The 27,285-nt window shown below is 38.3% G+C and overlaps 1 long non-coding RNA gene across 1 annotated transcript in view; it reads left to right on the forward strand.

Moving 5' to 3' along the window:
• Nucleotides 1-416: 416 nt before the first annotated feature.
• LOC122679499 overlaps nt 417-27,285 on the forward strand; it is a 44,658-nt gene continuing 17,789 nt past the window's right edge. The window contains exons 1-4 of the long non-coding RNA XR_006336418.1: nt 417-542; nt 2,163-2,220; nt 3,580-3,737; nt 4,133-4,246. This is a non-coding gene — a long non-coding RNA (uncharacterized LOC122679499). The remainder of the gene's footprint in view (nt 543-2,162; nt 2,221-3,579; nt 3,738-4,132; nt 4,247-27,285) is intronic.

Consider the following 27,285-nt stretch of genomic DNA (forward strand, 5'->3'; position numbering starts at 1 on the left):
AGTGAAACAAAGTATTTATTAGGAGGAAAAAAAGAGTACAGTACATGTGGATAGACACACAAGTAGACTCAGAGAGATACAAAATTGCCCTCATGGCATTTGAATTCCTGTTATGGGGCATTTCTTTCAGTTTTCCTTTGGCCAATCATTTTGATTTGCCTGGTTCACAGTCCATATTGGGTATATCTCAAGATCCTCCCATGTGCGCACACATCTCTTGGCCAAGATGGATTCTACCAAAGAGGCATATGGTTGGCACCATTCCCCTTTGACCTCCAACGGGTCTTTCTGGGCAGGTGCATTTGGGGAGGTGTCTTGACTTTGAGAATGAGAAATGCATGGTCTGGGCAAGGCCCAGCCTCCTCTCTTAATGGTCCTGCTATTCTCCTCTTAGAGTTCCTGTCCACAGGCAATAAATCTCCAAACACTTTACCCTAGGGCTGTCCATCTTCCCCTTGCCTCAGGAGGATCTGTTAGAGTGCTGAGCATACAGTCAGCAGAAGCCTGATGGGCCTCCAGGAGACTGCTGGTGAAGTTTAAAGGTAAATAGAAAAACGTTACTGGAAATTGGAAGGAAGGAGAACTTTGTTATAAATTGGGGGAAAATTTAGTGAAACTGTTACCTTCTATAATGCAGAAAACAGTGAATCTATCTGAGGAACTGATGGACAGTTTCTTTAAGTGGCAGAACTAAAGCTACAGGTAAAGAAGACTGAGTTAAGGAAGGATATATTCAGTTTTTTAACAGAAATTAGAAAATATGTAAGGATCCAAGACCTGATGAATTTGATAATAAAATGATTTCATATCCTCCCTCTCCCAAGCAAAATATACTCCACTAAAAAAAAAGGCCTAAGGGCCAAGAAGAAATCCAGAATGCAGTTTGGAAACATGGTCTCTGGGCAAGTCAAGGATGAGGTCAAGGATGTGACTTAAATCATTTGTTGTAACTTCAGAAGCATTTAAATTGGTGGCTCAGATCCTTTGAGATAGAAAAAACACACTTAAGGGTCTTAAGTGGAGAAGGATGTGGCAACCCACTCCAGTATCCTTGCCTGGGAAATCCCATGGACAGAGGAGCCTGGCGGGTTACAGTCCATGGGGTCGCAAAGGTTGGACACGACCTAGTAGCTAAACTACCACCCCCACAACCAAGGTTCTTCAAGATGAGCCTTGCATATCCACTCCACCAAGTAATACAGTTTCTAAGACTCTTAAAACATTGTTCTTCAGCAGCCTCATAAGGTCCCAACATATAGCAAGGATTATTTTAAAATCATCTGTGTGACTTTTGCCTAATGGAATGTAATATAACTTCATATATTAAAAAGAAAACAATTTTAGAGGAATTCTATCATCTTGGCCTACAAAATGAAATGAGACTTTTGAAACTCCAAGTTTATGCAGATAAGAACTAAACTGAGAAAACTATCCTAGAAACTAATCAGATTTTTAACCTGCTCAAACAAGAGCTACAATCATGAAGGGAGAATATTCAGAGAGGAGAAACAGAAGACGAGAGTGCACAGCCAAGCGCTCCCAAAGTTTTGATTTTTCTGAGCCCAAAATAAGGAATCAAGAACCTGAACTTTGTTCGATATCAGAATTGCTATAGACCAGTAACTGTCTTTTCTCTTCCCTTTCCCACTTTTGGAATGGGAGAATGGCTCACTGGTGTCTCATGGGGGTGTGAACTGTGCGTTTGCTGAGGGCCCTATCAGTTAGGAGGACTCTAGGCTTAGTCACCATCTTGAAATTCCAGTAATAATTGAATAAGCGGCTTTGCATTTAATTTTGCACTGAAACGGATTAAGTTGTGCAGCTAGTCTTATATTGGAAAATTTATTTCAGGACTCTTCCACAGCTGTATATTTTGTAGGATGAAGGGATAACAGTGGTGAAAGATAGCTTTTCTCATACCACTAATCTTCATATTGAAAGGAATCTGTATCCAAAGAGCTTCATTCATGCCTGGACCTGATGGCAGAGTTCTTGACCTTGAGCCAGAGCTGAAGGTTGTTAATGGGATAAGACTTTAAGGGGTGTTAAGAAGAGACCAGTATACTGTATACTTTGCCAAAGGACAGACTGGCAGTTTCAAAAGATTCTGACATTTCTCTCATTCAGAAATGGGCTATGTATCCTTCTCATTAAATCCACAGCGACTTGTGATTACTCCAACCAATAGAGTGTTGCCGGTAACAGCATGTGACTTCTGAGGTGAGATCATACAAGTCCAAGAAGTTTCCTCTTGGTTTTCCTGGGTTGATAGCTATTGAGCCTTCCTTAGAATCCAGAAGCAACCCTGTGGGAACTGCAGGCCAAGTATAGGTACTCCAGTCAGTAGTCAAAGCTGAGCGCAGCCTTCAGCCCCATCCCTGGTATACAGACAAGAGAAGAATGCCAGTGATTCTAATCCTCAATATGTCAAGTCTTCCCACACCATGCACAAGAGAGTATGGAACAATATCAAGCCATCTCACTGCACTGTCCAAGCTTCTGACCTGCAGACTCCATCAGTATAATTCAATAATAGTTATTTAATTTAATGCCACTAAGCTGGCTGAGATTTGTTACTCAAAACTATTAGCTGGAATATCTTTTTTCTTTTACCATCTTATAATATCCTTCTAAGTCTTCATATTTAATTTTGCAACCCATTCTTTATGCTTACTTTACTGTGTTGCAGTTTATATGCTTATTTCCATTTTCTTAACTATTAGTGGAGCTGCTGCTGCTGCTAAGTCGCTTCAGTTGTGTCCAACTTGTGTGACCCCATAGACAGCAGTCCACCAGGCTCCTCTGCCCCTGGGATTCTCCAAGCAAGAATACTGGAGTGGGGTGCCATTTCCTTCTATTAGTAGAGGAGAGTAGGGTCTTATTCATCTAAGTAATCCAGTGCCTTGCTCATAATAGTTGCTCAAATACTGTTTCATGAAAAATTAAGCAGAGCTGCAAATAATTTCCCCCCCAACTATTGGTCACCCCACTTAACAACATCAAAGACTCATTATCCTATTTTGTAACATTATCCTATTTTGAGTTCTTGCCTCAACAGTACTTAAATAGAAAATCTTTGAGGTAGGCAAGTATATCTAAGTATTAAAGTCATACAATTCTGCCTTGACCAGACTTAACAATTCACCACATTCTTTCCTGATCTGTGACCTATTTCTTCTCAGATATAGGCTTAGAATTCCAAGTTTATGAGAGATGACCAACAAGGCTAGGCTAATTCTGAAATCTAGTCCCTTCCTTTGCCTGATAGGAGAGGTGACTCGATGTTCTGTGCTGTGCGTAGTCCCTCAGTCGTTTCTGACTCTTTGTGACCCCATGGACTGTAGCTCTGCAGGCTCCTTTGTCCATGGGATTCTCCAGGCAAGAATACTGGAGTGGGTTTCCATGCCTCCTCCAGGGGATCTTCCCAACCCAGGATCAAACTCAGGTCTCTCACATTTAGGAAGATTCTTTACCATCTGAGCCACCAGGGAAGCCCAAGAATGCTGGAGTAGGTAGCCTAGCCCTTCTCCAGGGGGTTTTCCCGACCCAGGAATCAAACCAGTGTCTCCTTCATTGCAGGCGGATTCTTTATCAGCTGAGCTACCAGGGAAGCCCAATACGATGCACTGCTCCTATCCATTCATGGGATTCCCACGAATACTTCCTGTGGGAGAAGATTCCTTGGCATTTGTGGTGTGGCGATTAAGAGATTGGACTTTAGAGTCAGAAAGACCATGGTACTCATTCACCATCTGCCTCTTTGCACAAGTATATGAAACATTCTAAGCCTCATTTCCTCACTCGTTAATGGAGATAATAATAATATCTAACTTATGGAGTTGTGGTTATAAGTAAAATGAAATATTGCACAAAAAATATTTAGTGCAGGGTAAATGTTTAATAAATATTAGTTATAATCACTCCAGGCCAGTAGTGATAAACTTAGCATCAAATTTCTGCTCTAGCCTCTATCCTTAGTTCTAAAAATTGGGATACTGCTTATTCCCTAAATCTGGGTTTGACATTTTTCTGGATCACTCTTTTTGTCCTGAGTTTTGTGTGTGTGTGTGTGTCTTTATTGCTAATTTTTCTATTTCTTGGTAACTATACATCCACTGGCTTCCCTTTCCAGGACTGTGACTTGGACTTGTGTTCATGATTCTTCTTCCAAGGCCTTGGAATCCTACTCTGGATCACAATTGTGAAGACGCAGCTGATACCTGGTGCTCAACCACCCACCCTGATGGTAACTGATTTGGAGTCTTTGAGTTTCACATATTTTATCTGACCCTTAACATTTTGCTTGATCTGATACTGGAGAATGCTACACATTTTAAAATCTCTCTCAACTGCCAAATTAAAACTTCTCAATCAGAATTATCTTTCCAAATATGGCTATAAGTCACCAACAATACTGAATTGCATCTTAGGATGATATAATATGTAGAATCTCTGAGTAGATTCTGTAAAGACTTTTTATCTCCTGTCTTAGGCCAGTATTGGATCTAGAAAAAGTGAAGAGAATTGGGCCTAAAGGAAGGGGAAACTTTCTCTCAGCAATGGAGTAGGCAAGGAGACAGAGAGCCTTTGTTGGAAAACAATGACAAGACTGTAGGAGTGGGAAATAAAGAGGATGAAAAATATTTGAGAGACTAAATACAAAAAGTCATGACAGAAGGGCATGACAGAACTTGACACTAAAAAGCTTTCCAGGGGTCACTGGATAAATGTTGATACCACTGTTAGAAAAAAAAAGTTATAAAAAAGGAAGTGATTTGACTAATAGTTCATTGAGTTTGTTAAAATTTGAGGTCAAAGAGAATAATCTGGTAGAGTTTTTTAGTAAGAAGTTCAAAATACATGATCAGAACTCATGAGATAACTCAAGTAGGGTATAAAGTTTTGGAATTAAATCTCATATCAGCAGAATAGATGCTATGAAAATGAATGAGAAAAAAAATGTAATAAAAGGTGAGTATGTGAATAGGTTACACATATCTGAAAGAGAAGCAAGAAAATGAATGGAAGAAAAAACTCAGAAGGAGTTGTTGAGGACTGAAAAAGGAAGAGGGAGAGTGTATTAACAGGGATGTCTAAGGAAGTGGGTCTCAAAAGAATGGATCACCAGTAGTAACAAATGCAGCAGAAAGGTCAAGGAGGATGAAGTAGAGCAGTAACTTTTGAATTTTACACAAGATCATCTATGTCAGACAAGACAGAAGTTTCAGTACACCTATGTGGATGAAAGCCAGCAATCATGTGATTAAGCAGGTGGTGAAAAATTCAACACTAACATTGTGTTTCTAGAATCATGAATCATTCATCTTAACGTGCTCTTGCAGCCACTGATTCTTGGAGTTGCTAGAAACCTTTGAGATCTCATAGTTGAATGTCTTAGAATAAAACGTCCAGGGAGTTGGTAAACTTAAAACCTCCATGTTTTAACTTCCAAGAACTTCTGTGAGAATTCACTATCTCAGGAGATAATTTATTCATTTGTTAAATGGACCTTACTAAATTGACAGCATATTAATTTGAGTTGGTATATGATTTTCTTGACATTGCTTTACCCACATGTGTACTCTATGGTATCTTTAAAACCATACTGCTCTATCTCCTTTCCCTTTTGTTTTCTCTTCAAAATCTCATGACAGTGACATTAGCAGTTATTGTTGTTCAGTCACTCAGTCATGTCCAACTCTTTGCAACCCCATAGCAGCAACCCCTGCAGCACGCCAGGCTTCCCTGTCCATCACCAACTGCTGGAGCTTGTTCAAACTCATGCCCATCAAGTTGGTGATGTTCTCTAGCCAGCTCATCCTCTGTCACCTCCTTTTCCTTTTGCCTTCAATATTTCCCAGCATGGGGGTCTTTTCAAATGAGTCAGCTCTTCACGTCAGGTGGCCAAAGTATTGGAGTTTCAGCTTTAGCATCAGTCCTTCCAATGAATATTCAGGACTGATTTCCTTTAGGATGGACTGGTTGGATCTCCTTGCAGTCCAAGGGACTCTCAAGAGTCTTGACCAACCCTACAGTTCTAAAGCATCAATTCTTCAGTGCTCAGTTTTCTTATGGTTCAACTCTCACATCCATACATGACTACTGGAAAAACCATGGCTTTGATTATATGGACTTTTGTTCACAAAGCAATGTCTCTGCTTCTTAATACACTGTCTAGGTTTGTCATAGCTTTTCTTTCAAGAAGCAAGCATCTTTTAATTTCATTAACAGTATAGCATGAAATTAAAAGAAAATTAATTATATCATGAGAACCCTATAAACAGTATATCCTCCTGACTTTTCTACAAAAGAACTATCTTATCTTAACTCTGCTTGATGAACATGATAGATAACTTATACTCTTATACTCCGAACACTTAAACATTTAGGCATTAAAAAAAAAGAAAGAAATTTTCACATAAATCTATATAGCAGGAAATTTTACTTATACTTGGTATGGAAGTATCTGAAGTTTAAAGCATATTACTTATTGTAGGTTTTATAGAGACATGATTAAACCATCATGATTATGGAAGATTTATTCTAGAATAATTATTTTGTTTAAGTCAGAAAGGTGATTGAAAAGGTTTTGATTGTATTAACAGCTTAATAATTATAGCCTGAACATGAAGCAAGGAGCTTTCTGAAATTGAGTCCATGTATTAATAGATGACTTATACCTAGTTGACTTGGTCATTTCTTTTAAGCAACTGGTTATAAAAGAAAAAACAAATAAATAAAATGAATAACCAGATCAAATCAGATTTTTGGCAGCATATAACAAACTAATTGGCTGAACATCTTACTCTTAAGTGGAAATTTTTTGTAGACATAGCCTCAGGCGTTTATACAAGGCACAGCTTGCTTTATTTTTATTTTGACTTCAAGTTCTGGTCTAAGATTTCCACAGCCTTTGTCTTTAATAGTTATATTGGGTCATTTCTCACAGAGGCTTGCAACATTGACTATGCCTAAAGAACAGCATTTTATTTTCTTAAAGAAAATTATGACCTCTATGAGGTACGGTCCTAAAGTAATGAGATGTTTCTTATACTTCTTGTAAATTGGCGGTGAAGGTAATTCTAAAACAGAAGTTCCAAAGAACATTTTGAATAATGGGAGCTTTGTTGGATAAAGCACTCAACATCTGGATACAACCATATTAAAGGACAATGCTTATTTTGTTATAGGAGTTCTCACATACCCTTGTTGCAAAAACAAAAACAGAACAACAAAATATCTATTATATTGTTTTAGTTTTCCTCTTCTTGTATTAGCTGTTGTTGTGTTATAAAACACTACAGAGGCTGTGTTTTCTTGCAAGACGCTTTGATTTAAATATTTTGGATAACTTGGCTTGTTAATTATAGTTTAGGCCACTTGTGATATAAACTTGCTGTAAGTGAAAGAGACAGCAAAATAGGTTTGTTAAAGAGACTGAGCAAAAAGATGAGGGAAAGAGTTGGAATGACCTAATTCCTCAAGTCTGAGTCTAACCTCAGTTTATGAGGTAAGGTTACAATGTCAATCCTCAAGGGTCCTATGTTATCTAATCCAGCTTCTGAGGGTAGGAGAAAAGGGATATGTTGTGGGCAGAAGAACTGCTTAGAAATAAAAAAGGGAACAGAGCACTCCCTGGAGCTCCCAGAAGCAGGCTCCTAGGGGAGTGTGACCAGCACAGGAGCTAACGTGTACTTGGGCTTAACTCTGTTATAACTTGTGATCATAACCTATCTGTCAAGTTCATTTCTAATGGTTTACTCCTGCTTTTTCTTTAAATCAGAACAAAAGAGAAAAAATAGAGAAGAATGACTGAGGTTTTCACCCAGGACTCAATATGGAACTGTTTGGGTGTAGGGAAGAAAGCATTGATAATATCAATCTGACATCCTATTAGAACCAATTCAATCTTCTTAATATGAAATGAGCATATATAAACTAAGTCAGAGAATTTGCCTATTTCCTCCAACAAGTGTCCTTGTTCATGAACACTTCATAAAGTAAGAAAGCCTCAAGAGCTTAATCAACTACTGAGGTAGCCTGATTCCTCCTTGCTTTGTTGACTCTTGTCTTTTTGCTGTATGTGAGTTTGGAAAGCTTGTAGAGCTAGGGGAAAAAGTATAATTTAAAGATAGGTGAGAGTGAAGATTCCTTTGAAGCGTATATATGAAATCTAGGAAAATGGTACTGATCAACCTTTTCAGGGCAGAGATGGAGGCACAGACATGGAGTCTGGACTTGTGGACACCATGGGGGAAGGAATGAAAAGTGTGAAAATGTTAGCTGTTCAGAGGTGTTTGACTGTTTGCAACCCCATGGACTGTAGCCCACCAGGCTCCTCTGTCCATGGAATTTCTCAGGCAAGAATACTGGAGTGGGTAGCCATTCTCTTCTCTAGGGAATCTGCCTTACCCAGGAATCTAACCTGGGTCTCTTGCATTATAAGCAGATTCTTTACTATCTGAGCCACCAGTGGGGAGGAAAGGGTGGGACGATTGTGATAGCAGTATTAACATATATATACTATCAGGTGTAAAACATATACTTAGTGGGAAGCTGCTATATAACACAGGGAGCCCACCCCAGCACGATGTAACGATCTAGAGGGGTGGGATGGGTGGGAGTGGGAGGGGGCTTAAAAAGAAGGGGGTATATTATATTTACTTATAGCGGACTCACATTGTTGCACTGAAGAAAACAACACAATATTTTAAAGCTATTACTCTCCAATTAAAAAAAAAGTGAAGATAACTGACTGATTTTTTTCACACAATGCATACAGGTTCCACTAGAGTCTACATTGTGCACTAATATAAAGAATTTCCTTCTTTTGAATCTGTATTCAAGTCACAGCACGACTGTATCCCAGAAATGGCTATCCCAGATACTGGGACTCAGCTTTTGTAGAAAGAAGTCATCTTCAACTTTGCCGTTCCCCAAACAGCTGTTCTTTAAATTTCAGATGTTCATTATTTTTATTTTCTCAGCAAGCCATTTAGTTAGGACATTAGCAAGGACATGAGACCTTTCTTGGAAAGTGGGACTGGAACTCCTTTTGGAGTGATGAATGTGATTCTGCACCTTCTGCGGGATCATATAGAGTCGCAACATAGGGCAATATTGCCTTTGGTCATGCTGAGTACCTAGAAAAGAGGGACAGAGGAGTTGAGCTAAATTTGAAACACTTGGCATACAGAAAATCAGAGGTTGAAGGGCTGTCGGAGAAGGGAACTGCGGACCACTAGGGGTAACATAACAATAGCTTGTAAAACCAAAAGTGAAGAGAAGATTAATAAGTACTTTCACTGTGGTGGGTTGGATTGAACCATCTTCTCCATATTGTCAACAAAATATGTGAACTCAAAATCCAGGAACTACTTAGGATATTTCGACTTCCTTGACTTCATTTTATTTTCTTTATTTGTATATTCACCCTCACAGAAGCATTAGTCACAACAGCCAAAGGTAGGGATGATGCAAACATCCAATGGATAAACAAAATGTAGTAAATATATATACAGGGCGATATTATTCAGCCTTAAAAAGTAAGGGAAGTTTTGGTTCAAGATGGTGAAGCGCAAGGACGTGCACTCATCTTTTCCTGCGAGAATACCAAAATCCCAACCAGCTGTTGAACGACTATTGACAGGAAGACACTGGAACCCACTAAAAAGATATCCCATGTCCAAGGACAACGGAGAAGTCTCAGGGAGATGGTAGAAGGAGCACAATCATGATAAAATCAAACCTCATACCCAATGGGTGGATGACCAACAAACTGGAGAACAGTAATACCAAAAAAGGTCTTGCACTGTTGTGAAGCTTCGAGGCCCCCTATCAGGGTTCCAAGGCTGGGGATCCAGCGAAGGGACTGGAAATCCCCAGGGAATCTGACTTCGAGGGCCAGCAGAATTTGATTGCAGAACTTTCACAGAGTGGGGGGAAACAGAGACTCCACTTTTGGCAGGCACAAACAAAACCCCTGTGAGCAGCAGGACTGCCCCAGGGAAAAGGAGCAGTGATCCCACAGGAGACAAGCTAGACCTGTGGGTGTTTGAGGGTCTCCTGTGGAGATGTGGGTTGGCAGTGACGTGCTGTGGGGACAATGCACCACCACCAGCAGTCCTGGGAGGAGTATGTTGGCATAAGTCCCTTCAGAAGTTGCCATTAGCCCTACCGTAGAGCCTGTAGGTTCTAGGACCGAGTTGTCTCAGGCCAAACAACTAACAGAGAGGGAGTACAACTCCAACCCTCCGCAGACAATTAGATTAAAAATTTACTGAGCACTGTCTTGCCCACCAAAGCAAGGCCCAGTTTCCTCAGAGACAGTTCCTCCCACCAGGAAACTTGCACAAGCCTCTATCATCATCCAAAAGATGGCAGACAGAAAAAGCAAGAAATACAGTTCCACAGCCTCCAGAATGTAAACCACAATCACAGAAAGCTAACCAAAATGAAAAGAAATAGGATTTTTTCCAAGATGAAGGAATAAGATAAATCCCCAGATAAAGAACACAATGAAGTATATATAGATAGGCAAACTCCCAGAAAAATAATTTAGAATAATGATAGGGAAGATGATCCAGGATCTCAGAAAAAGAATGGAGGCAAAGATTGAGAGAATGCAAGAAATGTTTACCAAAGACCTAGAAGAACTAAAGAACAAATAAACAGTGATGATCAATACATTGTTTAGTTCAGTTCAGTTCAGTCACTCAGTCATGTCCGACTCTTTGCGACCCCATGAATCGCAGCATGCCAGGCCTCCCTGTCCATCACCAACTCCTGGAGTTTACTCAAACTCATGCCCATCGAGTCGGTGATGCCATCCAACCATCTCATCCTCTGTCGTCCCCTTCTCCTCCTGCCCCCAATCCCTCCCAGCATCAGGGTCTTTTCCAACAAGTCAACTCTTTGCGTGAGGTGGCCAAAGTATTGTAGTTTCAGCCTCAGCATCAGTCCTTCCAATGAACACCCAGGGCTGATGTCCTTTAGGATGGACTGGTTGGATCTCCTTGCAGTGCAAGGAACTCTCAAGAGTCTTCTCCAACACCACGGTTCAAAAGCATCAATTCTTTTTTTTTTTTTTTAAAGCATCAATTCTTTGGTGCTCAGCTTTCTTCACAGTCCAACTCTCACATCCATACATGACCACTGGAAAAACCATAGCCTTGACCAGATGGACTTTTGTTGGCAAAGTAATGTCTCTGCTTTTTAATATGCTATCTAGGTTGGTCATAACTTGCCTTCCAAGGAGTAAGCGTCTTTTAATTTCATGGCTGCAGTCACCATCTGCAGTGATTTTGGAGCCACCCCCAAAATAAAGTCTGACACTTTTTCCACTGTCTCCCCATCTATTTCCCATGAGGTGATGGGACCAGATGCCATGATCTTAGTTTTCTGAATGTTATCAATGCATTAGAAGGAATCAATAACAGAATAACTGAGGCAGAAGAATGGATAAGTGACTTGGAAGACAGAATGGTGGAAATCACTGCTGCAAAATAAAATATATATTAAAAAAAAAAGAATGAAGAGAAATGGATAGTCTAAGAGAATTCTGGGATGACATTAAATGCACCAGTATTTGCATTATTAGGATCCCAGGAGAAGGGAGAAAGGATCTGAGAAAATATTTAAAAAGATAATAGCTGAAAACTTCCCTAACATGGAAAAGGAAATAATCAGCTAAGTTCAGGAAGAACAGAGTCCCAGGCAGGATAAACACAAGGAGGAACACACTGAGACACATAGTAATCAAACCAACAAAAAATAAAGACAAAGATAAAATATTAAAAGCAACAAGGGAAAAAAAAGACAAATAATATACAAGGAAAATCCCATAAGATCATCAGCAGATTTCTCAATAGAAATTCTACAAGCCAGAAGTGAATGGTATAGCATATTCTGGTGATGAAAGGGTAGAACCTACAACCAAGAATACTCTACCTAGCATGACTTTCAATTAGATTTGATGTAGAAATCAAAAGTTTTACAGACAAGAAAGAGTTAATAGATTTCAACACCACCAAACCAATTTTAAAACAAAAGCTAAAGGAACTTCTCTAGGTAAGAAACACAAGAGAAGGAAAAGATTTACAGAAAATAAACACAGAACAATTAAGAAAATGGTAACAGGATCATACAAATAGATAATTACCTTGAATGTAAATAGATTAAATGCACCAACCAAAAGACATAGACCAGCTGAGTGGATGCAAAAACAAGACTCATATATATGTTGTCTACAAGAGATCCACCTTAGACCTAGAGGCACTTACATACTGAAAGTAAGGGAATGTGAGAAGTTATTCCACACAAATGGAACTCATAAGAAAGCTGGAGTAGCAATACTCATATCAGACAAAATAGACTTTAAAACAAAGACTGTTATAAGAACACTACACAGTGAAGGGTGCAGTCCAAAGAAGAACACTACATAATGACCACAGGCTCAATCCAAAAAGAAGATATAACACTTATAAATATATATGCACTCAAAATAGAAACACCTCAATGCATAAGGCAAATACTAACAAACACAAAGGTAACACAATAATCATGGGGGGGGGGTTTAATGCCCCACTTTCATCAATGGACAGACCATCTGGACAGAAAATTAATAAGGAAACCCAGACCTTAAATGACACTTTAGACAACTTGAACTTCATTTATATTATAGAGAATTCCACCCCAAAGCAGCAGACTACACATTCTTCTCAAGTGCAAACATAACATTCTCTAAGATTCACCACATGCTGGGCCACAAGATGAGACTTGGTAAATTGAAGAAAATCAAAATTATATCAACCACCTTTTCTGATCACAATGCAGTGTGATTAGAAATAACCAAAGAGAAAACAAACAAACAAACAAACTTCTAAAAAACACAACCACATGGCAGCTAAACAATACGCTGCTCAACAACCATTGGATTACTGAGGAAATCAAAGAGGAAATAATACTTACAGACAAATGAAAATACAAGCAAAATGACCCACAGCTTATGGGATGCAGCAAAATCACTGCTAAGAGGCAGTGTACAGCAGCACAATCTCACCTCAAGAAACAAGAAAAACCTCAAACAAACAAGCTAAGCTTACAGCCAAAACCACTGGAGAAAGAAGAACAAGCAAAATCTTAAGTTGGTCAGAGGCAGGAAATCATAATGATCAGAGCAGAATTAAATGAATTAGACAAAGGAAACAATCAAAAGATCATTGAAACTAAAAGCTGGTTCTTTGAAAAGATTTACAGAATTGATAAACCTTTAGCCAAATTCACCAAGAAGAAGAGGAAGAAGACTCAAGTCAATAAAATTAGAAATGAAAACGAAGTTACAACTGATTCCACAGAAATACAAAGCATCATAAGAGACTACTATGAATAACTGCATGCCAAAACAATGGACAACCTGCACAAATTCTTAGAAATGTACAGTCTCCTTAGATGGAACCAGGAAGAAAAAGAAAATATGAAGAAACCAATCACAAGTACTGAAGCTGAAACCATGATTAAAAACTTCCCAACAAACAAAAATCCAGGATCTGATGACTTCACAGGTGAATTTGTCAAACATTTAAAGAAGAGTTAACTGTTATCTTTCTGAAACTGTTCCAAAAAATGCAGACAAAGGAAAACTTCCTAACTCATTTTATGAGGTCACCATCATCCTGATACCAATACCAGACAACGATACCACAAAAAAAAGATAATTACAGGTCAATATCGCCAATGAACATATATGCAACAATCCTCAACCAAATGCTAGCAATCTGTATCCAACAAAACATTAAAAAGACCATACACCATGATCAAGTGGGATTCATCCCTGGGATGCAAGTATTTTTCAACATCCACAAATCATTGTGATGTACCATATAAACAAATTGAAAGATAAACCCATATGATAATCTCAATAGATGCAGGAAACTCTTTTGACTAAACTTAGCACCATTTATTATAAAAACGCTCTAGAAAGTGGGCATAGAGGGCATATACCTCAACATAATAAAAGCTGTATATGACAAACCTACAGTTAGCATCATACTCAGTGAAAAGCTGAAAGCATTCCCTCTAAGATTAGGAACAAGAAAAGTATGACCACTGTCACCACTTTTATTCAATATAGTTTGCAAGCCTTAGCTACAGCAGTCAGAGAAGAAAAAGAAATAAAGAGAATCCAAATTAGAAGAGAGGAGCTTAAACTATCACTGTTTACAGATGACAAGATACTATGCACAGAAGATCGTAAAGATGCTACCAGAAAACCACTAGAACTCATCAATGAATTTGTAAATTTGCAGTTTACAAAATAATACAAAGAAACCTGTTGCATTTCTATACATTAACAATGAAAGATCAGAAAAAGAAATCCAAGAAGCAATTCCATTTACCATTGCATCAAAAAGAATAAGATACCTAGGAATAAACATACCTAAAGACACAAAAGACCCGCACTCTGTAAGTATGCTTACAGAGTGCATCAAACTATAAGATGCTGATGAAAGAAATCAAAAAATACATAAACAGATGGAAAGATATACCATGTTTGTGGATTGGAAGAATTAATATTGTTAAAATGACTATACTAACCAGGGCAATCAACAGATTCTATGGAATCCCTAATCAAATTAGCAATGGTATTTTTCACAGAACTAGAACAAAAAATCTCAAAATTTGTATGGAGACACCAAAAATCCCAAAGAGCCAAAACAGTCTTGCTAAAGAAAAATGGAGCTGGAGGAATCAGGCTCCCAGACTTCAGACTACACTATAAAGTTCAGTCATCAAAAGAGTATGGTACTGTCACAAAAATGGAAATACAAATCAATGGAAAAGGATAGAAAATTCAGAAATAAGCCCACACATCTATAGTCAATTAATCTATGACAAAGGAGGCAAGATTATACAATGTTGGTTGGAAAGACTGTTTCTTCAAAATGGTTCTGGGAACACTGGACAGTCACATGTAAAAAAATAAAATTTGATCCTTCTTTAACTCTATACACAAAAAATAAGCTCAAAATGGGCTAAAGGCCTAAATGTGAAACAGGACAGTGTAAAACTCCTAGAGGAAAACATAGAACTCTCTTCTGACATAAATCAGAGTAACATCTTTTTTGATTCATCTCCCAGAATAAAGGAAATAAGACCACAAATAAATAATAGTGACCTATTTAAACTCAAAAGCTTTTGCATAAAATAACAAAGGAAACAATAAACAAAATGAAAGGATGACTCACGGATTAGGAGAAAATATTTGCAAATGATATGACCATTAGGGGATTAGTCTCCAAAGTTTAAGAAATAGCGTATGACACATAGCATAAAAACAAGCAGCTCACACAAAAAATGGGTAGAAGGCCAGAATAGATGTTTCTCCAGGGGGGACATATAGATGGCCAACAGGCACATGAAAAGATGTTCATTGCTAGTTATTAGAGAAATGCAAATCAAAACTATGAGATATCACCTCAAATGGTCAGAATGGCTATCATCAAAATATTCACAAACAACAAATGCTGGAGAGAGGGTGGAGAGAAGGGAACCCTTCCCCACTGTTGGTGGGAAAGTAATTTGATACAGCCACAATGGAGAAAAGCATCTGGTAAATCACTTCAGTCATGTCTGTTTTGCAATCCCATGGACTGCATCCCACCATGGCCCTGTGTCCATGGGATTTTTCATCCCCTCCTCCAGGGGATCTTCCCAACCCAGGGATGGAGTCCATGTCTCTTATGTCTTCTACATTGGCAGAAGGGTTCTTTACCACTAGGACCACCAGGGAAGCCTGGATGGTCCTTACATAAATAAAAATAGATTTACCATATGACCCTGCAATCCCACTCCTGGGCACATATCCAGAGAAAAACATGATCTGAAAGGCTACATGCACCCCAATGTTCATTGCAGCAGTGTTTACAATAGCCAAGACATGGAAGCAACCTAAATATTCATTGACAGAGGAATGAGGAAAGAAGATGTTTACAATGGAATACAACGTGTATACAATGGAATATTACTCAGCCACTAAAAAAAAAGAAATAATGCCATCTGGAGCAACATGGATGGACCTGGGTGAAGTAAGTCAGATAGAGAAGGAAAAATATTGTATGACATCCTTTACGTTTGGAATCTTAGGAAAAAAAAAAATGATTCAAATGAACTTTTTTAGAAAGCAGAAAGAGACTAACAGACTTAGAAAATGAATTTATGGTTGCCGGGGGAAAGAATAGTTAGGGAGTTTGGGAAAGTCATGTACACACTGTTATATTCAAAGTGAGTAACAACAAGGACCAATTGTATAGCACAAGGAACTCAGTATTATGTACCAACCTGGATGGGAGCAGTGTTGGAGGGAGATTAGATATATACGTATGGTGAGTCCCTTTGCTGTTCACCTGAAACTACAGAATATTGTCATTGGCTATACCCCAACACAAAATAAAAAAAATTAAGATCCCCTAATTTCAAGACATTATAGAATAAAATGCTAGTTTATGTTCACATTTAGCTAGAGATTAAAACCAACAAATAAACAGAAACAAGGACCACCCACTTGGTCCATAGCATAGGAAGTGAATAGCTTCCAAATCTCAACTATCATTTGTGCTGTGTAGACACACACCTCAGGCAGGTTACAGTGGGGAATCTGACCAAGTCAGCTGAAAACCCGGCTTCACTTCTAAATGCTCAAGGAATAAAATCGAAATTGGTGCCTAATCCCTAAAACAGAGTTCTCTCTGACAAAGATGAAAGAATATCAGCTCAATCTGTGATTTAAAAAAAAGAAGTGATAATATACATGCAATATACAATATGGTAAATGTAATTCACAATAAAATATATTGTATTTGAAAGTTGCTAAGACAGTGAATCTTAAAATTTCTCAAGATAGGAAAAAGAAATTTGTAACTATCTGAGGTGATGGATGCTAACTAAATGTTTTGTGGTAATCGTCCAACAATATACGTATATATCAAAATATGTTGTATACTTAAAACTGGAGCAGCAGCTTTTGTCAATTATATCTCAGTAAGACAGGGAGAAAGTTAAACAAACAAACAAAAAAAGAAATCCTTACACATGCTACAACATGGGTGAACCCAGAGGACATTATGCTAAGTGAAATAAACAATCACAAAGAGGACAAAAGCTAGATGAGTCCTCTTAGATGAGATACATAAAGTACTCAGAATCATGGAGTGGGTGTTCAGTTGCTAAGTTGTGTCCAACTCTTTGTGACCCCATGGACTGCAGCATGTCAGGCTCCTCTGTCCTCCACTATCTCTTGCTCAAATTCATGTCTGTTGAGTCTGTGGTGCTATCTAGCCATCTCATCCTCTGCTGACCCCTTCTTCTTTTGCCTTCAATCTTTCCCAGCATCAGGATCTTTTCCACTGAGTTGGCTCTTTGCATCAGGTGGCCAAAGTATTGGATCTTCAGCTTCAACATCAGTCCTTCCAAAAAATATTCGGGTTCATTTCTTCTAGAATAGATCGGTATGATCTCCATGCAGTCCAGACAACTCTCAAGATTCTTCTCCAGCCTCACAATTCGAAAGTATCAATACTTTGACTCTCAGCTGTCTTTATGGACCAACTCTCACATCCATACATGACTACAGGAAAAGCCTTTGACTTTACCGATATTTGTAGGCAAAGTGATATATCTGCTTTTAATATGCTGTCTATATTTGCCATAGCTTTCATTTCAAAGAGCAAACATCTTTTAATTTCATGGCTGCAGCCACTGTCCCCAAGGATTTTGGAAACCTTGAAAAGAAGAGAAAATCTGTATAATGGGCTCCAGTTTCATCCATCTCATTAGAACTGATTCAAATGAATTCTCTCTTTATACAGAGTGAAGTAAGCCAGAAAGATAAAGAACATTACAGCATACTAACACATATATATGGAATTTAGAAAGATGGCAATGATAACCCTATATGCAAAACAGAAAAAGAGACACAGAAGTACAGAACAGACTTTTGAACTCTGTGGGAGAAGGTGAGGGTGGGATGTTTTGAAAGAACAGCATGTATATTATCTATGGTGAAACAGATCACCAGCCCAGGTGGGATGCATGAGACAAGTGCTCGGGCCTGGTGCACTGGGAAGACCCAGAGGAATCGAGTAGAGAGGGAGGTGGGAGGGGGGATCGGGATGGGGAATACGTGTAACTCCATGGCTGATTCATATCAATGTATGACAAAACCCTCTGAAATGTTGTGAAGTAATTAGCCTCCAACTAATAAAAAAAATTAAAAAAAAAAAAGAAAATCTGTCGCTGCTTCCATGTTTTCCCCTTCTATTTGCTGTGAAGTGATGGGACTGGATGCCATGAAGTTAGTTTTTTTTTTTTTTTTTTTAATGTTGAATTTCAATCCAACTTTCTCAGCCTCCTCTCACTCTCATCAAGAGGCTCTTTAGTTCTTTAGTTCCTCTTCACTTTCTGCCATTAGAGTAATAGAACCTGCATATCTGAGGTTGTTGATATTTCTCCTGGCAATCTTGATTCCAGCTTGTGATTCATTCAGCCCAGCATTTCACATGACATATTCTGCATAAAAATTAAATAATGAGGGTGATACTATAAAGCCTAGTCATACTCCTTTTCCAATTTTAAATCAGTCTGGTTCTGTTACTTCATTACTCACATAGAGGTTTCTCAAGAGACAGGTAAGGTCAAGATCTCCCATCTCTTTAAGAATTCTCCATGGTTTGTTTTGATCCACACAGTCAAAGGCTTTAGGGTAGTCAGTGAAGCAGACATAGATGTTTTCTGGAACTCTGTTGCTTTCTCCATGATCCAGCAGATGTTGGTAATTTGATCTCTGGCTGCTCTGCATTTTCTAAACCCAGATTGAACATCTGAATGTTCTTGACTCATGTACTGCTGAAGCTTGGCTTGAAAGATTTTGAGCATAACTTTGTTAGCATGTGAAATAAGGGCAATTGTATGGTAGTTCAAACATTCTTTTGACATTGCCCTTCTTTGGGATTGGAATAGAAACTGATATTTTCCAGTCATGTGGCCACTGCAGAGTTTTCCAAATTTGCTGACATATTGAATGTAGCACTTTAACAGCATCATCTTTTAGGATTTTAAAGAGCTCAGCTGTAATTCCATCACCCCCACTAGCTTTGTTCGTAGGAATGCTTCCTAAGGCCCACATGACTTCACACTCCAGGATATTCAGCGCTAGGTGAGTGACCACACCATTGTGGTTATTCCAGTCATTAAGACCTTTATTGTAGAGTTCTTTTGTGTATTCTTGCCACGTCTTCTTAATCACTTTTGCTTCTTTTGGGTCCTTACAATTTCTGTCACTTATCTAGTCCATTCCTGCATGAAATATTCCCTTGTTATCTCCAATTTTATTGAAGACATCTCTAGTCTTTCCCATTCTATTGTTTTACTCTATTTCTTTGCATTGTTCATTTAAGAAGGCCTTCTGATCTCTCCTTGCTATTGTCTGGAACTCTGCATTCAGATGGGTGTATCTTTGCCTTTCTCCCTTGCCTTTTGCTTCTCTTCTTTCCTCAGTTATTTGTAAATCCTCCTCAGACAATCACTTTACTTCTTGCATTTCTTTTTCTTGGAGGTGGTTTTGGTCACTGCCTCCTGTACAATGTTATAAATCTCTCTCCATAGTTCTTCAGGCACTCTATCCACCAAATCCAATCCCTTGAATCTATTCCTCATCTCCATTGTATAATTATAGAGGGATTTCACTTGGGTCATACCTGAATGGCCTAGTGGTTTTTCCTACTTCCTTCAACTGAAGCCTTAATTTTGCAATAAGGAGCTCATGATCTGAATCACAGTCAGCTCCAGGTCTTGTTTTTGCTGACTGTATGCAGCTCCTCCATCTTTGGCTGCAAAGGGCATAATCTGAATTTGGTACTGACCATGTTCGTGTTGTTGGTGTGAGACCAACATGTGGTGACCATGTTGGTGATGTTCGTGTGTAGAGTTGTCTCTTATGTTGTTGGGAAAGGGTGTTTACTATGACCATTGTGTTCTCTTGTCAAAACTTTTAGCCTTTGCTCTGTAGATTCAATTTGTATTCTAAGGCCAAGCTTGCCTGTCATTCAGGGTATCTCTTCACTTCCTGCTTTTGCATTCTGATCCCCTATGGTGAAAAACACATCTTTTGGGTGTGTTAGCTCTGGAAGGTGTTGTAGGTCTTCAATGAAATGATCAACTTCAACTTCTTCAACATCAGCAGTTGGGGCATAGACTTGGATTACTATGATGCTGAATGATTGTCTTGGAAACAAACTGAGATCATTCTGTGAGTTTTCAGATTGCACACAAGTACTGCATTTCAGACTCCTTTGTTGACTGTGAGGACTACTCCATTTCTTCTAAGAGATTCTTGCCCACAGTAGTAGATATAATGGTCATCTGAGTTAAATTCACCCATTCCCATCCATTTTAGTTTACTGATTCCTAAGATGCCAACGTTCAGTCTTGTCATCTCCTGCTTGACCATGTCCAATTTACCTTGATTTGTGGACCTAACATTACAGATTCCTCTGCAATGCTATTATTTATAGTATAGGACTTTACTTTCACCATAAGACACATCTATAGCTGAGTGTTGTTTCTGTTTTGACCCAGCTGTTTCATTCTTTCTGGGGATATTTGATAATGCCCTCCACTCTTCCCAAGTAGTATATTGAACCGTCTGACCTGAGGGGCTCATCTTCCCACTTCTCATCTTTTTGCCTTTTCATAGTGCCCATGGGGTTCTTGTGGCAAGGATACTGGAGTGGGTTGGTGTTTCTTTCTCTGGGGGACCACATTTTGTCAGAACTCTTCCCTATGACCCTTCCATCTTGGCTGACCCTGCATGGCATGATTCATAGCTGAGCTTTTTACAAAAGCCCCTTTGCTGTGATAAGGTTATGATTCATGAAAGGGAAAAATACTAGAGATAGAAAGTAAAATGGTAATTTTCAGGACCTGGCAGGAGAAAAGAATGGGATGGGGTATTATTCCTTAGTCAGTACAGAATTTCTGCTTGAAAAGATAGAAAACTTCTAGAAATTAATAGTGATGATTGCTGCACAATAATGTGAATGAACTTTATGCCAGTGAACTATACCTTTCAAAACAGTTAAAATAGTAAATTTTAACAAATGGGTCACACATGCATACCTGTTGACCCAAACTGAGAAAGAGTCAACATACCTAGATGAGGAAAGAGCTGATTTTATATAAAAAGAACCGACTTCTCTAATTCACCTACTGAAAATTCTTTTCATAATATAGTAAGCAGACCAGACATAGGTCAATCTGAACCAAAACACTGAGAAAAATCCATGCCGCTGAGGTTCTGTGGAAATGAATTTACTATGAGTTATTCTAATTTTATAATTTTGACAAGACTTTTCGTTTTAATTCAATTTTAAATAGTTGATATTACTGAAAGCGCACAGTAAAGATTACATGTTTGAATCCTAGAATCCAGTTCTCTGAGAAGCAGTCCAAAGTCTGACACTCAGGGGTAAGCTCTTTGAGTGTTACTCAATTTAGTTGGACATTATTGAGACCTAATCTTTTGAACTGTGTTTCTTGTTGCTGAGTAACACACTTGTTTAATAGCCTAGTAAAATGTTCACTCTCTTTTATCTCCCTTCACAGTTAGTGGAGGATGATGGAGCCTGGATATCCCATAGATAATTATTTAAGAGAAAACCAGATAATATCTTTGTTATAAATCCACATGCATAATAGCAAATGTCTTTTTTGAAGCATGATTAAAATATTTGTAAAACATATACATGAAAATTAAGCCAATTTTACCTGGAAGTTTTCTTACTGTACTACATTTTTTTTTCACTGACTGTGTTTGAGGAAATGATTATAGTACAAATTGGAGTATTTTAAGCATATATTAAAGGTAAAGTTATTAAAGAATGCAGGTCTAAAGTGTGCAACAATGATCAATTAGCTTGTTTAATACTGTTAAATTTCACATGCCTAATTATATGCAACTGCTACATGTCAAATCTTGCAGATTGCTACATGTCAAGTTAAGAAATATATTATATTCCAATTTATAAAAGAAACTACCTCTTGAGTAGTATACTGGTAAAAGAAAAATAAAGTGTTAAAAGGTCCCAGTGGTATCCTAGCAACTTATTTAGGGTCTTGGAAATAAGGACCTGTGCATTGAATCAATTCCAGGAACTCATAGCACTAGCCAGTGTTGAGATGGGGACACTGCCAAGCCAAGGAAGAGAGGTGGTAATTATTATATGCCTGGTGGTGTTATTAATGAGCTAACTTCTTCCATTTTGTCTCCTCCAATGAACAGGTTACTAGAGTGTTGGTTAGTGCTGTTTCTCTACAGAAAAGTTCATTTCCACCCAAAGTTAACAATGAGTTGATGAATGTATAGTGGATATTTACCACCAAGCCTGAATAGTTACATAAGTTGTGTTGATTAAACCTATTTACAAACTTTTAAATAGCTCATGTAACCAAGAAATAAGACCAGCACTGTAAGGTAACAATAACATTTATTTGGGGTCTTGAGAATGGCAATTCAGGAGACAAGATCTGAGTAGAAGCCCAAATGTTTTCTGAGGAGAGCTGGGTTTCCTCTAGCGTGCTGCAGCCCATGGGGTCACAGAGAGTCTGACATGACTGAGTGACTGAACTGACTGAAATGAAACCAAAGGGTTAAAGGAGGAAGCTTACATAAGCAGTTTTGTAAGAATTAGGATCGGTGCTGGTGGACAAGAACCATTCTTGTCTACACATGATTGGCTGCTAAGATTGTTACTGTCCAAAGTTCTCTATATAAGTGTTCTTTCAGGATGCAGCAGCCAAGTTCAACGTTCATGTTCCATCCAGGTGCAGAACTGCCTAGGCCCTGCTTCTGCAATGGCCTCCTGGCACCATTTTAGTGCCCTGTCAGCCTTACAAACTCTGTTTAATCATGCCTTTACACTATTCTTACTTTACAACTCAGGAAGCTGATATTCACAAAGACAAAATGAACTATCCTAAATGGTATATCTAGTCACCAGCCTAACTGAGACTGGAACCCATGCCCTGGTGTGTGTTGGAGAAACACAAACACACAGCTGCTGCTAATAAGTAAAGATAAATAGGTCTTTTGCAATATAAATCAGTTCTATTCATCCATGGGTTTGCAGATCAACATAGCTACCCAGGAGGCTTCTGGACTACTACACGCAGTTTCTTCTCTAAGTTAAAGGATGGGTGTGTTTTGTTCAGACTTACTTTAATTCAGTTCTCAAGGAAAGCTTTTACTGTTGCTCCATTGCTTTCATATTTCTGAGTCTCTCTTTCTGTCTTGCTGGTTTAATATTGTAACATCTAAACACATTTTTTCCAAACTCTCCTCTGATCTTCAAGTACTTCTGACCTACCCCAACATTGACAAGATTCCTGGGCAGAAATGATCTCTCTTGAGCTTTTCCATTGAAATGAATTGGTTCCAGCCTTTAATCTTTGAAAATAATGGTCAGTTTCCACAATTTCACATTTGTTTACTTAAATGCACAGACTTCTTCTGTCTTGTAAAATCTGGTCTAGGTCAGCATGTACTGATAACCTGCAAATCAAACCCCAGGATCTTGCATAGGAATAGCTCTGTCTTTATTTGTCTTCCAATTAGTCTCTGCATACCTTCAGATTTGTAATGGATTCACTCCAAGTTTTTGGCCAGAAGTGATTTAAATTCTTGCCTGACTGACTTCCACTCAACCTCTCTTAAACTGGCAGAAGAGGCTCAGTGACAGTAACTCATGCTTCTTTGTTGTTTTCAAGATTAACTTGAAATGCACTTTATGAGAACTCACTTAAAGGTATAAATTATGGTGAACAGATTTCAAAGAATTAAATAATTTTGAAAAATGATGGTTTTACATAAAATAGAAGTAAACAAAGAAGTTTACTCTATCACAAGCCAACACAATCTGTTTACAAAAAAACAGATGTGCTAATGTCTTTTATTTCTCTGTATTCCTTTCCCTGGAGTCTATTCTTCAGAAAAATATTAAAATGGTACGTGCAGAATTGACCCTTTTACAGATAAATCTTTAATATTTTTCCAATGTGAGATTATCATAGAGAAGAGCAAAACGCCGCAAATAATGCAAACCTTCCCACTGTGATTGAAAAATTTGGCTGCCTATAAAAATTGTCACCAGTAATTGCGGAGTCAGAATAAATTGTGGCCTAAAGGCACTTGAACAGAAGGTCTAATGAACCTCAAGTCTCACAAAGTGGCATAATGTGTGGCCATTAAGTTTATAAAAAAGAATGTACAGCTTGCCAGCATGGAACCACCAGAGCAGTTGGCTTATGTGTGGAACGTGACCTTGCAGACTGCATACGTTACCTCATATCGTAACCGCGGTGAATTCAGAAATAAAACCTGTTTATACAAAGTACAAAAGCTAAGCTCTATTGTAGGCATTATTTGGTACTGGAGTCTCTTTTTGTGTATACCTGAGGTTATATGTGTCTTTGTCCTGCTTGTTTATAATTGAAGACCATTTTTTTTTTCAAACCATTTTTAAAGTTTTTACTTCGACTTAACACTTTGCTTATTTAATATGTCATGTGGTTCCTGCTGAGTCTGTTACCTAAACACTGAAAAAGCAGCCAACACCAGATACAAGCGCACACAGTAGTTTCATCCCACACCCTAAAGTTCAGGACCTCTAGAGCCGCTGAGCCAATGTTTATGCTCATATGAGAAAGTTGGTTTTGGATGCGGTACCAAACTTTGTGGAAATTTCTTCTTTATTTAACTAGATTGAGGACCAAGCAAAATAACACTTACTGACTGAAGGGAATCACAAAGTGAAATTCCAGCGAACTTGCCACATAGGATGTTACTTCCACAATGCCAGGATCTTCAGGAGAGGGAGCACAATGTGGAACTGAGTCATACCTCCCTTTGCAGATGCATCCTGAGCTTGTGGAAATTGGTTGCCACGCACATTTCCATTGATTTTCATCTTTCCTACTTAGAAATAAGAAAGACACGTCGTGAAAAAATATTGTTTTTGAAGACTAGATGGAAAAGATATCTAAAATGAATGCTATTTTTCATTGCCTAAATCTGCCAGGACTGAAAAGTTATTAATCATGGACTAAAACCCAAGTTAAAAATAAAATAAAACGGGCACCGAATAGCAATCTGAGCATCCATATTGAAGTACTGCGGCACTGAGAAGCTAACTTATCTATAAAATATTTTTGGTATATTTTTAAACTTGAATTCACTATGTTGAAGAGAATTTTACAGTTAACAAAGGTCTGATATAGCTTTTATGTGTCCTCAGTGAACAGAGCAGTAACAAATGAAAAAATAAATTAACATTTATTGTTGTAGAATATGGAAATTGGCAGTAATTTCTAGGAACTGAGATCCTATTTTTTTAAAAAAAATCTTAGAATATTCTCTTGATTGTTAGTACTAGAAATGAAGGAGCAGTTGTTGAGGGAAGGCTGTGTGTATCTTCTGATGCAATTTTGCTAGGACTTTTAGTGTAACTCACAAGGAACAAAAGAATATTAAAGTATTAATTAAATATGAGTTTCAGCTGAAATAGCTATATTATGGTTTATTATTCAATTGCTAAGTCATATCCAACTCTCTGAAACCCTATGGATGGCAGCACGTCAGGCTTCCCTGTCCTTCACTATCTCCCAGAATTTGCTCAAACTCACGTCCATTGAACGGGCTTCCCTTGTGGCTCAGTTGGTGAAGAATCCACCTGCAATGCAGGAGACCTGGGTCTGATTCCTGGTTTGGGGAGATCCCCTGGAGAAGGAAAAGGCTACCCACTCCAGTATTCTGGCCTGGAGAATCCCATGGACTGTATAGTCCATGGGGTCGCAAATTGTTGGACACGACTGAGCGACTTTCACTTCACTTCATGTCCATTGAGGCAATGATGCCATCCAACCATCTCGTCCTCTGTCGCTGCCCTCTTCTCCTCCTGCCTTCAGTCTTTCCCAGCATTAAGGTCTTTTTCAATGAGTTGGCTGTTTGTATCATGTGGCCAAAGTATTGGAGCTTCAGTTTCAGCATCAGTTTTTCCAATGAATATTCAGGGTTGATTTCCTTTAGGATTGACTGGTTGGATCTCCTTGCGTCAAAGGGACTCTCAAGAGTCTTCACCAACACCACAGTTCAAAAGCATCAGTTCTTAAGCATTCTGTCTTGCTTAAGGTCCAGCTCTCACATTTGTACATGATTACAGGGAAAACCACAGCTTTGACTGGAGGAACCTTTGTTGGCAGAGTGCTGTCTCTGCTTTTTTTAATACACTGTCTAGGTTTGTCATAGCTTTTCTTCCAAGGAGCAAGCACCTTTTATTATGGCTGCAGTCACTGTCTGCAGTGATTTTGGAGCTGAAGAAAATATTATCTGCCACTGTTTCCGTTTTTTCCCCACCTATTTTCCATGAAATGATGGCACCACATGCCATGAACCGGTTTTTTGAATGCTGAGTTTTAAGCCAGCTTTTTCCCTCTTCTCTTTTACCTTCACTAAGAAGCTCTTTAGTTACTCTTTGCTTTCTGCCATTAGGTTAGTATCATCTGCATATCTGAGGGTGCTGATATTTCTCCTGGAAGTCTTGATTCCAGATTGCCACTCTTGATTCCAGATGTTATGCTTGATTCCATTCAAATTATGTTCTTTCAAGGATATAAATAGAAGTATTATTTTGAAGTATTGATTTAAAAAGCTTTTTGGAAATTACAATTTGCTGTGATTCTGGATTTTATTCTATGAATGTCTGTACTGATAGAATTTTCACAAACATGAAGTGTTGTTGTTTCCTAGAAGGTAAAATCTAAGACAAAGATGTCTATCAAGTGGTAGAATGCAGTCAGTTTTACACAGATATAAGTACATTATTTGTGGTGTTTTATCTTATAAAACTACTGTACATTGTAAACAGATGATGTCAGAAAAGTATTCTATGTACTTTTTAAAAGTTCATATTAGAGAAAAAACAGGAAAATGTGGAGTTTGTCTAATCAGAGAAACAGGACAACGATGACAAAAATTTAAGTGAACTCTTTTGTGATTTTCATCATGATAATTTTATATACTATTTCTGCATGTCTCTGTTCCTTAAAAAGGAAATTAAAGTATCTTCTTAAGAATTGAAAGGATCATTTCTGTGAAAAGACTGTGAGACCTTGTAATATATCTACTGCTGCAAATCTTCCAATATCAGGAAATTCAATGCTATATCAGACTGCTAAGTC

The sequence above is a fragment of the Cervus elaphus genome, chromosome 21 (genome assembly GCF_910594005.1).
Source record: "Cervus elaphus chromosome 21, mCerEla1.1, whole genome shotgun sequence".
Classification (NCBI taxonomy): Eukaryota; Metazoa; Chordata; class Mammalia; order Artiodactyla; family Cervidae; genus Cervus; species Cervus elaphus.